Raw genomic sequence first — 13,089 nt, 5'->3', positions numbered from 1 at the left:
TTAAACATCTGAAGCAACACAGTATGGGAAAGAGCTGCGTTCCAATGATGCACACCACAAAACATTAAATTTCAGAGTTCCCTTCACATCTTATGTGTGTTATGCAAGGCAGTATTCTAGCACCAGCTTAACTATTTCTCTACTAAATTCATCTTAATTTCATGATCTTGGCTGTGACTTCAAGTTCATGTACCTGAACTTGCACCAGCTGATCATGGCACAAAATCTTCAAAGATTCTTAAACTCCAGTGTCATGAAATGAGTATTATCATAATTTAAAAAAATAAATCACAATATATTTTTTTCAAAAATAAGTTGGGCCTTTCGTAAAAGACTAAAATGAATGTTTTCTCCTTTCCCCTTGCCTGTAAATAAATCCAATGCTTAATTACTATCATTGCTAAGAAACTGTATTCAAAATTGAATTTGTCTAACCTCAGCTGATATTGCTATGCCTTTGTCAGCAAATCTCACAAGTCCTTTTACAGAAAGATCAAGTCCTCTCTCAATTGTCTTTTCAATAAGCTGAGTAAGTTGAGCTCCTTTAAACCTCACATCATGAGGCTTATTTTCCAGTCCCTGGATCATTTCTGCAGCTGTCCTTTGAATTCTCTCCAAATACACTGGCATTCTTCTTGAAGCATGGAAACCAAAATTCAATTCCAGTATCAGTCTCAACACTGCTGTTTATAAGATTACTTATTTTGCTTCACATTCCTTTCCCCCACTTTTTTTTTCTCCTCCTCAATATGCCCAAGAATCACATTAACCCTTTTAAATAAAATAATGGCCCAAGTACAATGTAGAGGCAACAAGCTGTAAAGACCTTAAAGCCCCTTGAGCTACTGCTTTCCAAAATGCTGTTTCACAATTTATAGGTGGGTCTGCAGTTTTGTTAATGAATGCATCACCTTGCAACTGGATGGATTCACATCTTTTGTTGAAATGTGGTGACACAATTCAGAGATCCCTACATATACTTTATTATCCCACCAGCACCTCCCTAGTGATCAAGAATCACCAAATATTTTATGCTAATCAGACAAAAAGAATCTAAAGAACAGTGAATTAAAATCTGATTTCATCTCACAACCATCTATAAAGCTAGGTGTGTCCTTGCCAATTTCCAGTCTCAGATATTTCAGGTCTCCACTATTAATGCAATTTCTCTAGCACAAACACTTCCAGTATCAGAGTACAGCCTTCTTCTTCTTATCTTTTGCCCTCTCCACCTAAAACAGGCATGTCCTCCCACACCTCCTACACCCAGTCTAGCTTGCACTCAGCCACTGAATAATCCAGATTTGAAGGGACCACTGAAGGTTAAACTGACTGAAACAGTCTCCCTCTCCTCAAAGCAGGGGCCAACTTAGATCAGTTGCTTGGGGCATTGCTCATTTCTTCTCCAGGGCCACTAAGTCTTTGCGTAAGTATTTTAAGGCCAAAAATAACTTTCTGATGATCTGACTTTCCACCTAACAAAAACTGGAAAATGTCACCTAGTCATTTTTACACTTGGCATTGAAGCTTACATGAGAGCTAGGCCATGCTTATCAAGCATGGCCTGAAAAACAGTATATGGATTTACCATAAAACCCATGCAATGCACTGCAGCCTTGAGGTCCCCAAGCAGTATCAACCCAAGCCATTAAGTCTTCACAGTGAAGAAGTATCATGCATCTATGAAAAAAACCTGTAGAACTTTTTTTTTAGAACTAAAACTACATCAAATACTTTTTCAGAAGTCTTTGAAGAATGTTTCCAACTACCCAAGTGAAGCTCAGCTCCAAGTACCACTCCTAAGGAGACCTTCCCCTGCATATATATCTGACTGAAGATGCCAGCTTCCCCAGTTTCATGAAATGTGTATTAATGGGAAATTTATTGCCAGAATTTTAAATGTCATATTTCATGTCCACAGTCATAAGATTTATCAGCTCCTCTCTTTATCAATACATTTATTTAACAACACACTTACAACATCAGTTTCCTTGACTACCTAAACAAGGCTGTCCATCATCCTTTAACTAGCAAAGAATATCTCTCAACTCACACATGCCAGTTCCTACAAAGCTTACAAGTTCCTGCTTGTCAGTAAGAAAAATCTCCCCCACCCCTCCAAAACCTCCGTAATTATATAAACAAAGGACTTGTGTGGAAATACATTTATCCGTATAAAAGCATTTCATAACAGCCAAGTTATCCCCCTTTCCTTGAAGAACAGCTATGCGAAATCCAAGTGACTAAGAGCAGGGCTGCATGTAAGGTAACAGCATGAACTACTACACTGAAATTAGAGACATTAGCCAAGATCCTGTGATCTCCTCATCTTACGTTTTCCTCAAACATCAATTTTTGGCCCTGTCAGAGATGAACAAAACCTTCAGTCTGATTCAAGAGAGTCATCCTTGTTCTCACGTTACGTTCTCTACTCTCCTGTCTGGAATTATTAGAGCTGTATTCTCTGCCAACAGCAAGGAATCTCTTTAAGCTGGAAAAAAATGTGGAACAGAATAAAATAAAAAAAATCCCATCACATGAGTAAATGAGGCTTGACAGTATGATGGATGCTGCAGGTTCACAAGTATGAAGGTACTCCTAAGATGATGGCTTGCGCCTGTTACAGCTTCACATCTTCACATAAGCATAAAAGATTTGCCGCATTCAGGAGGGAGATGCTCAACTATTTAGATCGGACGCATTTTATATAAGACTGAAGATGACTAAGTCACAGCTGGACAGATTATGTTCTAGAAACAAGCTATGTGTTCCTCCCTGTACCTTAAACAACAGCATTTCCTCATCTGCATCTTTTCTCCTTTCTCTTTCAAACACAAGATGCTGAATCCTTGCAAGAAAAAAAAAAAAAAAATATTCAGGGCAATGTGCTTTAACCAAAAGGAATTTCACATGCACCACTCATCATAGGGCTAATTTGATTTTGTCATTATGGAAAAACTGAGAACTATCGAGACCTCAGCTGGGTAACAGTTGGATAGGAGAATGATCTCAACACAGAAGGAAAACAGCACAGAGAGGAATTATCTTCCTGAATAACACAGATAGATTTTGTGCACACTAAACATTCAAACACAATTTGCCAAAGTACTCTGAAGGCCCCTTTACATAGCTTATCAGTCCTGTGGCTACAAATCAGTAGCAGCATTGTTCGTAACCCTAACTACCTTGGAGCATTACAAAGCTAGTGAAAACAGGCAGGGAAAACACCCTGGCTCATACTACCATGCTTCCCCATCATCAACTCACAGATGTTTTCACCTGTAGGCACTATGTAATGCACTCCCCACCACACCTACGAACAGCAGTATTAAAACCACTGACAGCTTTACTGAAAGAAACTGAAGATACTTAGAGAAGGAACACTACACTACAGAACATGAACATGCAGGCAGAGGTGATGACTGGCATGGGTGAGAGAGCCACCTAAAACTGCAATTTGCACTACTAGACCAGAAGCCAAAAAAAAACCCCAAACCAAACATGTTGTACCTCCACACTGCCTATAAGATACCCTATGTGAGCCAACTCCTTTTTTGTGCCTAATGTTCTTATCAGTAAAATCAAAATACCACTCCTGAGACATCACATACAGTATTTCTAGACATGAAAGCCAGGGCTGTATCTAGTTCTAAGCAGAACAGGAGTGGGGACACATCATCTTGCCAGCATTTCATCTTGAACTTTCAGGGGGCAAAAAGCACCTGGAAAGAATTTCAGTCACTGGCCATTTCACACGTTTCATTCCTGGTCAGTAAAAGTAAGGACCCACAGATGCATCCTGGGAGAGAAGCGGCAGACTCCAAAAATCAGCGACGATCAGTGTAACTGCAGAGATTTTAACCTTTGCTGAATTATACCTTTTCAATACTAATAGAATTCCATAGAAAGTCCCATTGTTCAAGATTAATTTCTACATTTTAAACTCATCTACCATTTCAATAACAACCATCTCTCAACAAGTTCAGTAAAAAGTTTCCATCATTTTTAAAATATGTGTCAAGGCCACTTTTTTCCTCCTTCACAACCTTCTCTTCATGTAAAACCAAAAATTTTAGAATTCCTTTCAAGTATTGCCCCAGCCCAGTGACTCTCATGGGAACAGACTGCCTCACTATTACTCAGAAAAAGGAATGACGCCTAAACTCTGACACTGGAAGAGCAACAGAAAGCTACAAACTTTGCTTACAAGAACAGCCTGCTCCCTATTCATCTCTGCTGTGTGACACTGTTTAAAAAAACAAAAAAAAACAACAACAAAAAAAGGATTTTTCAAGCAGAGGATTTCACTGAGAAGATCCGGGTTACACTTTCATACAGTTCTGCAAAAACCACAGAACTTACATCAACATTTTGACATCCCATTTCATTCTCCCTGAGATCTTCTTTCAACATGTGATTCAACAAATTTCTGCTGACCAGTTTCAAGCTGACAGTCCCAAGCTGCACCCAAGAGAGGTTTAACTAACGACTGAAGGTTTCAATGCATACTCTCACTTTTAGAACATGCTAGTGCTTTATTCTTTATTAATTTATTACTGCTGTCTGCACATATAAGACTTAGAAATGCAGGAGCAGGAAACAGGAACTGTGACACATCAATTTCAACTCTTACGTTGTTCCATGGCAGCTTCTGGTGAAAGTCTTTTCCCAGTTTGTGGGTTTTTCATCTTATTACAAATTCTGTACCTGAACATTTCATAAAGGATACTCTGAACCTGCCATGGCCAAAGAGAATCCACCGGAGGTGAAACCTGTGTTGTCAGATGCAAACACTTCTGTGCTCAGCTTGACTTTGAGCGACTCACACCATGCTCCAAGTGTTTCAGGAGCTAAGCTGGAAAGGTAACAAACACCACTCTTAAAAGCACTAATGGTTATTTCCATAGGTGTGAAAAGAATGCCAACAGCCTGGGACTTGGGCATCCAAGTGCCTCCCACCTCAGGCAGAGCTTGCAAGAAACAGCCCCTCCAAACAGTACCACTGCAGGGTAGAGTTAAGGTATTTCCTCTACGTATCTCACAAGTCACAGCTTTAACCTCAGCAGAGATCTTCCAGCTGATAAGTGACATATCTAAAGAGACAGATTTGGGATGGCATACTCCAAAATGCAACGTCCTAGTGTAACTTGCCACCTCCTGTCCAGCCACTGCCACAGATAAAACAATGTGTTCCAGCCCTGAGTCCTTATCCTGGGGCATGGGCATAGACAAGCATTCAGATGGAGTTCCCAGACATCACCCCAGTGCTTCCCTGGGCATTCAGCTGCCACACTGCAAAAAGTCACAACCGCTGTCGGCTGTAAAGATTAAGACAGCACATACACTCTACTTGGTTCCCTTATGGCAAAGTGATTGATTTGGGGCTATTTGCAAATGTTTTCATTAAATAAAAGATTTCCCTTGCAACAGATGAGATTTCTTGCTTATGAGACATACTGCTCACACCCATCATGAATTTTTTTTGCACAGCAATACACGTTTGGAGATGTCATGACATGCTAGCATTTAAATACCTTTATTCTAACACAAACAGCCAAAATGCTGCCTCAAGTTCTGTTAGACCAAGTAGTCTCACTAGGTATGAGACAAAGCCTCAGCTCGCAGTGAGCAGACAGAGAGAGCAGCACCCAACAGGGTCTGCAGTGCACAGACAATTGCTTTATTTCAGATTTGCTATAACCAAGTTTTCCATATTAAAGAAATAGGATTGAAGTTTCTGCTGCAACTGGCCTTGGCTGAATTACATTTTTGTATTGTTCCAGTCATACTACAAATATATTTTCAGTGAAGTTACATGGAATTCATGCCATGATTTTTTTTTATACATTTGACAGTGTATCTTCAGTAATTTGTAATTTTCTGCACACCTCGGTATTTTATTACCCATAACAACTGGCAAGTAAATACAAAACAAAGACTTTCTAATTCCTAGGCTAAAAAAAAAAAAAAAAAAAGAAACACTGTGTGGTGCATTTACTTACACAGATTAGTACTAATTTTTTATACTAATTAACTTTTTGCCATCTTCCAAAATGAGCCATCACTCCAGCTTTCAGCTGTATTGACTTTCTGCAAAAGTATACCTACAAGATTTTGCTGTTTTGAAAGAGTTAAGCACCAAGCTTGGGCTGTAACACTTCTCCACCATCACAGATCAAGCCTACATTAAAACTCACATCCAACCAGCTTCTCAATTAAACAAGAACAGATGAAGGCAAGACTACATCACCAATTTTCAAGCAGGGAACTAAGGGTTTATCTAAATAAAGCACTCCACACACAGTGATCAACGGCACAAACTCACAGACTAGCACAGGTTTGTCAGCACGCAGTGGATGGTGGCTCACTCTCCTTTCAGAGGAGTGTGAAGTTCCAGGGGACAGCCTGAGCTGGCCAAGCTGGGTGTGGCACCGAAAGGCGGAGACCCTGTTCCCCTTCTCCGGTCCCCACCACATCCTCTGCACTTCCACCCATATGCTTTCCCCTATTTATTTTGTGAGGGCTCTGGATGCCTGACAAATCTTGCAGTGAGCCAGTTCAGTTCACTATCTTGGCAAAAAAATAATCCAGCAAAACCCAAAACATAAAATAACCCCAACACAGCTTTCTGCTGGGTTAGCAAGCTGGAAGAGTTCAGAAAAGGAATCCAGCAGGAACTAGAGCTGGCAAACAAAAAAGGCAGAACTCCCCATTGGGTGAGAGAGCAAGGGGGAACAAAACTTCCCCCATTCAGCAGCAGAGCAGTTGGATATGCTCAGCTGTCTCGTGTAACTTCACCCGGAGTAACCTCGCTCGCAGGGTGCAGTTCTGCAATAGTTTCAAGCTGACTTCAGCTGGCACAGCTTCAGTGCAGCCTCCTCATCCCTCCCTGCACTGGTGCTAACCTGACCCCACAATCAAGCAGTTCAGGCAGAAGCCAGCAGAAAACTCTTCCTTTCAAATATGAAATGCACTTGTTTTCTGGATGGTAGTCTTCCTGAATAGTTCACTACTGGGGCAGGCATGGGCCAGAACAGAGGCAAAAGTGACATTGGGAAGAACAGGGCTGTCAGCCTGAACTGCCATGGAACACTACTGTGCACCAAAAGCCTGCACAAAGCTGTACAATGAATATACTGTGCGTCACAAACACCCATTCCAGTTTAACACACCAATTTCCATACACAAGCAAACCCTGAGGTAGAAATTAGAAGAACTGCACAACAAAGCGAGTTTGTGACAAGCTCAGAACCGACTCTCACCCTGCAAGTATCCTTGTTCCCTCTTAACTTCCAGGCCATCTTGAACCCCAACATCCTTAAGTTCATAAAACTGCGAAAGAACTTTGAAGCAGCAAGCCAGTCTCCTCTACAGTCTAACAGAGCATACTTAACTCAATCAAGCAGTCATCTCTTCTTCAAAGGTTCACTTTAGATGTATTTATACAGGAAGCTTCCAGATCTTTGCTGTAGCGAAAGTTAATCTACAGCCATGTTATTGAGAGCACTCTTGTAATATTATAAGTTATTCCAATACAATGTCACTGAAACACAGCAAATAATGTTTTAGTGTCTTTAGTTACAGGCCACACAAATGCAAAAGGCTTGCGTACTCTTCCAAGTATCTATAAATTGATAGTGCAGCTCAGGTTGAGGCATGCTATTTTAAGGGCTCCCTGTTGAACCCCCAGGGCACTTCAGTTTCCCAAATCACTGGTTCTCAAACTTTTCCCAGTGTACTCCTTCCTGCCTACAAGCAAGGATACGTTCTCTCTCTCCCATAAAAACAGTTGAGAACTGATCCTTGGCAGCAGTTTCTACACCAGCATTCTGCAGGGCTTCCAGTCCTAAAACCTGACTTAAAGCATTCCCAAAAAGATGCAATCTGGGCAGAGGCACCACTGGGAAACATGGCCACACTGAAAAATACAGCTCTGTCCCCATTCTCTGCACTACCTGGAGCTGTGATGAGAAGTTTCAGTCTTCCTGGTCCCATTCTTCCACCAGCTATAATAACCTCTGCACCTCCCATATTCTGCTCCCAGAAACAAAAAGCAACCTTCTGTCCTACAGTTTTATGTGGGCTTCCTTATCCAAATATGACTGTCAACATAATCCTCAAAAATTCTCTGCCACTTATTTTCATGATTCAAAGTCATGCAAAACCAAGAGGCCACATAATCTGATGCCAACAAACTACAAGTCCAAGCTGCATCCTCTTTTCTTCTTTTTTCTCCTTTACTGAATCAGTAGCAGCAGGCTTGTTCTGTTAAAAAGTTTGGTGGCAGGGTCTCACACGCCTTCCTTATCAACAAGTTGCATTTCAAACTTCTTGCTTTAAAGTCAAGAGAGAAAGAATCAGAAAGAACTTCAAACTGTTTTCCAGGTTGCTGGCACAGTCACTGAAAACATTTTGTCCTGTAAATTAGCAATGCTGCAGAAGAAAACTGGTATGAGCTCTGTGAGGACAACAGGAATAGGCCTGAGTCACTAAATAAGCAGCTACCAAATCCAGACAATATCTTCTTGTCAATGTGTATGATTGCAATTATAATCATGCTCTAAATATGAACACATCAAAAGCACTGTGACCTTTCTACTATGAAATTACTTTGAAATATTTTAGGGCATTTTGGTTTTAAAGCTAACTCACATTCTGCCTCAAAAGGCTGCTTGCAAGTGAAAAAAAAAAAAAAAACAACAAACCTAGGCTTCTTTAGAACAGGATGAAAACACAAAAGTTTGCTGCCTTGAAAACTAGATAGATCTGAGTGTTTGGGATACCTCCCCTTTGCTAAACTTAGCCCTTCTGTGACCCTCAGGGAGGAATGCAAGACCTGTCTACGTTATCGAGTTTATAAGGATTACACTTTAGCATAAACAACAGATCATTTCTGAACTTCACTCTAAAAGTCAAATTCCTGACCATTTCTCAATGCCACTCTTCTACGTTCCTCTCTCTTCTTCCCCCCTTTTTTCTTCATGTTTGGTGAATGTGGGACTATTAGATTCCTGACCACAAAAGAAATTACTTCTCCCGCTTACTAAAAGCTTGCCACTCAAACTGCTGACAAATCCTCCCACATTTTTCCACCTTTAAGTCTGAGGACATCAGTACACTTTCCTGAATATTTCCCATATTGCTCATTAAAATAATTGGGGCTTATGCATGTTTAGCAGGAGGAAAATAAAACTCACCAAGAAATACTTTCTATCTCAAATACATTAATTAAAATATACTTTGTTTGTTCTATGTGTTTCAGCATTTTAATAATATTTAAGAATCAGAATGATGCAGACTTACAGTTTAAACAACCATACTGATGGCTCTTGTATAGGACTTGTGGCAACAAAAACTAGCATTAAGACTATTAAGACTATTATTTGCTGAAGATTTCTTTTTTTGGGCCACAGCTTTTCAAGTTCAGACTCATTGGTTGAAGTGAGGGAAAAATCCCTTTAGCTATTTTTGTTACAGGAAAATACTACTTCACTACTGGCTCGGGTGGGGGGAGGGGGGACGATGAACCAGAATCTCCTGATTTGTCCCGTAGATCATCCTTCAAGATGAAGAGCATCTTTGCTAATTATAGAAAAAAAAAAAATTAAACTAGGAGCAGTTGAAAAACTGTTTCTCAGCATGCTCAGTGGGCATTAGCTGCGATTTCAGCAGCTTAGCAAGTCCCACCCCTGCGTGAGCTCAGCGGGGAGGCCTGGAGCACTGCACATTCTCCCTGCTCAGCAGGGACAGGGGCTGCAGCTCGGCTGATTTGCTACAGGAATACTGGAAAATTGCCACCAAAATAGCAAATCCTGTGGAAAAAAACCAAAACCCTAACCAAGATCCCCCAAGCAACTTCAATAAGGAATTAAAAGGAAAAAGTGGAAAAAAATCCCAGCTCCTATGCTCCTATGGTTTCAAAATGCTGAACTCTTGCTGCATAATGGTCTGGGGCTTTTTCCATGACCAAAATAAGCAAAAGGTTTAGGTTAAGCCAGATTTCTACAAACCCGTCCCTAACAATGCAAGTGCAAACTTACTGTGCGCTAACTCTTGCCACAAGTCGGTCATGGGAGCCAAAGAGTGGCTGTAGAATCTGTAACAGCTGTAATACCCATAGCTATCTCTCTTTTAATTTGGAAGAGGAAGAAAAAACTAAATAGACAAGTAAAATACAACAACATTTTTATTTTAAAATCAAATAGCAGCTTAAGTTTCATAAGGGCAACTGAGACTTAGCTCACATGCTATACACTTAAGCATATTTAACATTTCAACTCAAGCACTGCTACTACATCTTGTACACATAAAGAACACTTTGCCTATTGCAATCTTTCCCATATACTGCACACAACACGGCATTTCACTGGCAAAATTTCAGAGTTACACACACAAGCAGCACCAGAGTAAAAATACAAATGTGCTTTTGTAATACAGCAATAATGTCATGAGAACAATGATTTTTGAATTTTCAAATCTCTGAGCAGTCATTATGTTTGTTTTAATATTGCCAGAATAGATAGAAACATTTTTATCTCATCACATTCAACACAAGTTTGTAAAAGTCTGATCATCCAAAATGGGAGAAAGCATAGACTGGACAAATGAATAAATTACTTGTCTAGGACATCACACATTTAGCTCTCCCTTGCACACTTTTCACCTGGAACTTTGCATTAAAAATGGTTTTTTTTTACTTCAAAGATAATTTGGAAAACTTAAATCAATGATTGCTGGTTGGGTTTTCTTTAACTTTTTCATGTTTTGAGATTCCAGTTCAATGCCATCCCTTTCCTGTATTTTTTCAACTTTGATCCATTAGTTTTAAAATAAAATCTCGCGGTAACTGAGGCTCTTTCTAAAAAGTGATTTAAATGTACACGGGATTTCATCACCCCACCTTGCAGTACGGAAATATCAGACAACATTAGCTAAGGAATATTACTTTCAGGTCACTTGGGATTTGACAGTAAAATGAAGAGCCAGGGCCTTGTCAAAGCGGTGCCAGTTATCCAACAGAATGTGAGGCAATGGACCAATTCCCCATTATAACCTACAGAGAGACTGTAAACAACCTACAGAGAGACTGTAAACAAAGACTAAGGGGCCATGAAGATCACTTTCTGTATTTCATTAAAACAAGTAGCAGTTTTCATATTCACAAAATTCAGAGTTCAGTACCGGTGTCATGTCACTCCAGGTTAGGCAATGGACGACACCTCCAGCCCGAGACTGATGTGTTTTATGGGGGTTAAAAGTTGCTCACCCCTCCTTGTGAGGCACTTTGGGTGCTGCAGATCCCCAAATATAAAAGCTACTCAGACTTTGGCATCTACCACATGATTGCTGCCAGTCAATCGGATTTAAGGGCATATCTTAATCTCTCTCACATTATTCTGGTCCTGGAATTTTCTTGCTTCGAGCTCATAGTAATTCTGAGTTGGGTAACTCAGGCCAGGGCAAGGGGCTCCCCATGATAGGTGTTAGTTTACAAAGATGGCAGTGTTTTCTAATGCTAATGTATTCCCATGCTGCATACCTCAACTAACAGTTTCATCTCTAACAAACGCACTGGAATATGCTGATAGCTCCAACTCGAAAGCACAATATCATACAGACAGAGGCCAGTGCCAAATGGTTAGTTAAGCAGATAAGAAAGGCACTCATTCTTCCTTTGAAGGAAAAAAAAAAAAAGGAAGCTATTGCAGTCAGGCAGACAGAGTGTGGATGGGAGCTGGCAGATTCCACAATACAGAGTCACGTCAAAAATGGCCTCCTGCAAACTGTTCCTTCGAGCATTTGAGTCAACCGAAAGGGAGGAATCTTTCCCAGTTAGCCACAGGAGTTTTACCTCCCTATTCCACAGCAGAGCAACATTTCCTATGCATTTTGACATACAAGCACATAAGAAGCTCAGAGAATAAATTGTACTCTGCAGCAGAGGGAAACTCCTCTCCCCACTTTCTGTTTCCAGTCCCAAAGTTGAGCTGGGACTTTATTTTGACAGTTCCCTGGTCTGTGAATGGAAAATCCCTCCTCAGCACTAGCAGGCTGGTGTCTGCTGCACACACCCACTGCACACAGCAGAAATTCCAGTCAATAAGGCAAGTGGGGCCCAGGCGCTGGAAGGGGAGGAAGGAGACATACAAACAATAAGAAAAGCATCTGGCTCTGTTACTGGCTGGGAAGGAGACTGGAGTTCAAAAAAGACACAACTGCAGCCTTCAATTCACAGGAAGATCACATCAATTCTTGCTGCCCTACTTTTCACAGACCAAAATATGTGGAAAGGGTAACTTGGGGCTTCCAACCCACACTTTAATGCAATTCCATTAACTCAAGATTGGTGATGAAACCCACCATGGACCTTTTTGTCCCACAGGACCAAAACATACCCCTGTTCCTGCTTTAGGCCTGTGGAAACATCCCAAAAAGTAAAGTCCTTTGCTGAACGTGAGCCAGCCATCCCTATACCACCACACTAATGGAGGCTGCTCTGCTGTCCTTCCCTGGAGATAGCAGCCAAGTCTAGTGAAGCTTCTCTCATAGCAACCAGAGCTCCAGAGCCAACAGCAGCTGCTGTCACTGCCTTCAACGCTTACCCACAGGATCCAGAGCACAGCAACACCCTCCTCTCTGCACCTCTACAGCAAAAAAAAAAGCCCTGAATGCTGGCAACAAGATGACTTCCTGGGTCAACCACAAGAAGCAGAAAAAAAAAAAATCCTAGTATTTCCTATACAAGTGAAAAGAGGAATCTCTGAATATTGAAGAAAATAAGAAATTCCTTTTTTGGATTTAGATTCTGGCAGCAACACCCAGTCAGGGTGGGGGCAACTGCCTGAAATCCATAATGTACTAGCACACCATCAGACACCAACATCAAGTTCTTCCCTCACCCAAGGAGAGGGATTCGCCCCCGCCGTACCCCCAACGCTCTCATTACATCATGGCCCGAGCCCGCAGCAGCCACAGGAGCCCTGCAGCACCCCGTGACCTCTCCAGCCCCGCAGAACACCCTCCACCCCCCAAGAGCACACCCAGGATCTCAGCTGGTGTCAGAGGAACGGGAGGACACGGCGGGGAAGG

General features: G+C 41.3%; 1 protein-coding gene across 3 annotated transcripts in view; it reads right to left on the bottom strand.

The window, feature by feature from the left end:
• SETD5 (SET domain containing 5) overlaps positions 1-13,089 on the bottom strand; it is a 64,268-nt gene that overhangs the window by 50,158 nt on the left and 1,021 nt on the right. The gene's annotated exons all lie outside the window — the stretch shown is intronic.

Source organism: Poecile atricapillus, chromosome 9, assembly GCF_030490865.1.
Source record: "Poecile atricapillus isolate bPoeAtr1 chromosome 9, bPoeAtr1.hap1, whole genome shotgun sequence".
NCBI classification, from domain to species: Eukaryota; Metazoa; Chordata; class Aves; order Passeriformes; family Paridae; genus Poecile; species Poecile atricapillus.
This window is presented reverse-complemented; position numbering and strand designations above follow the sequence as displayed.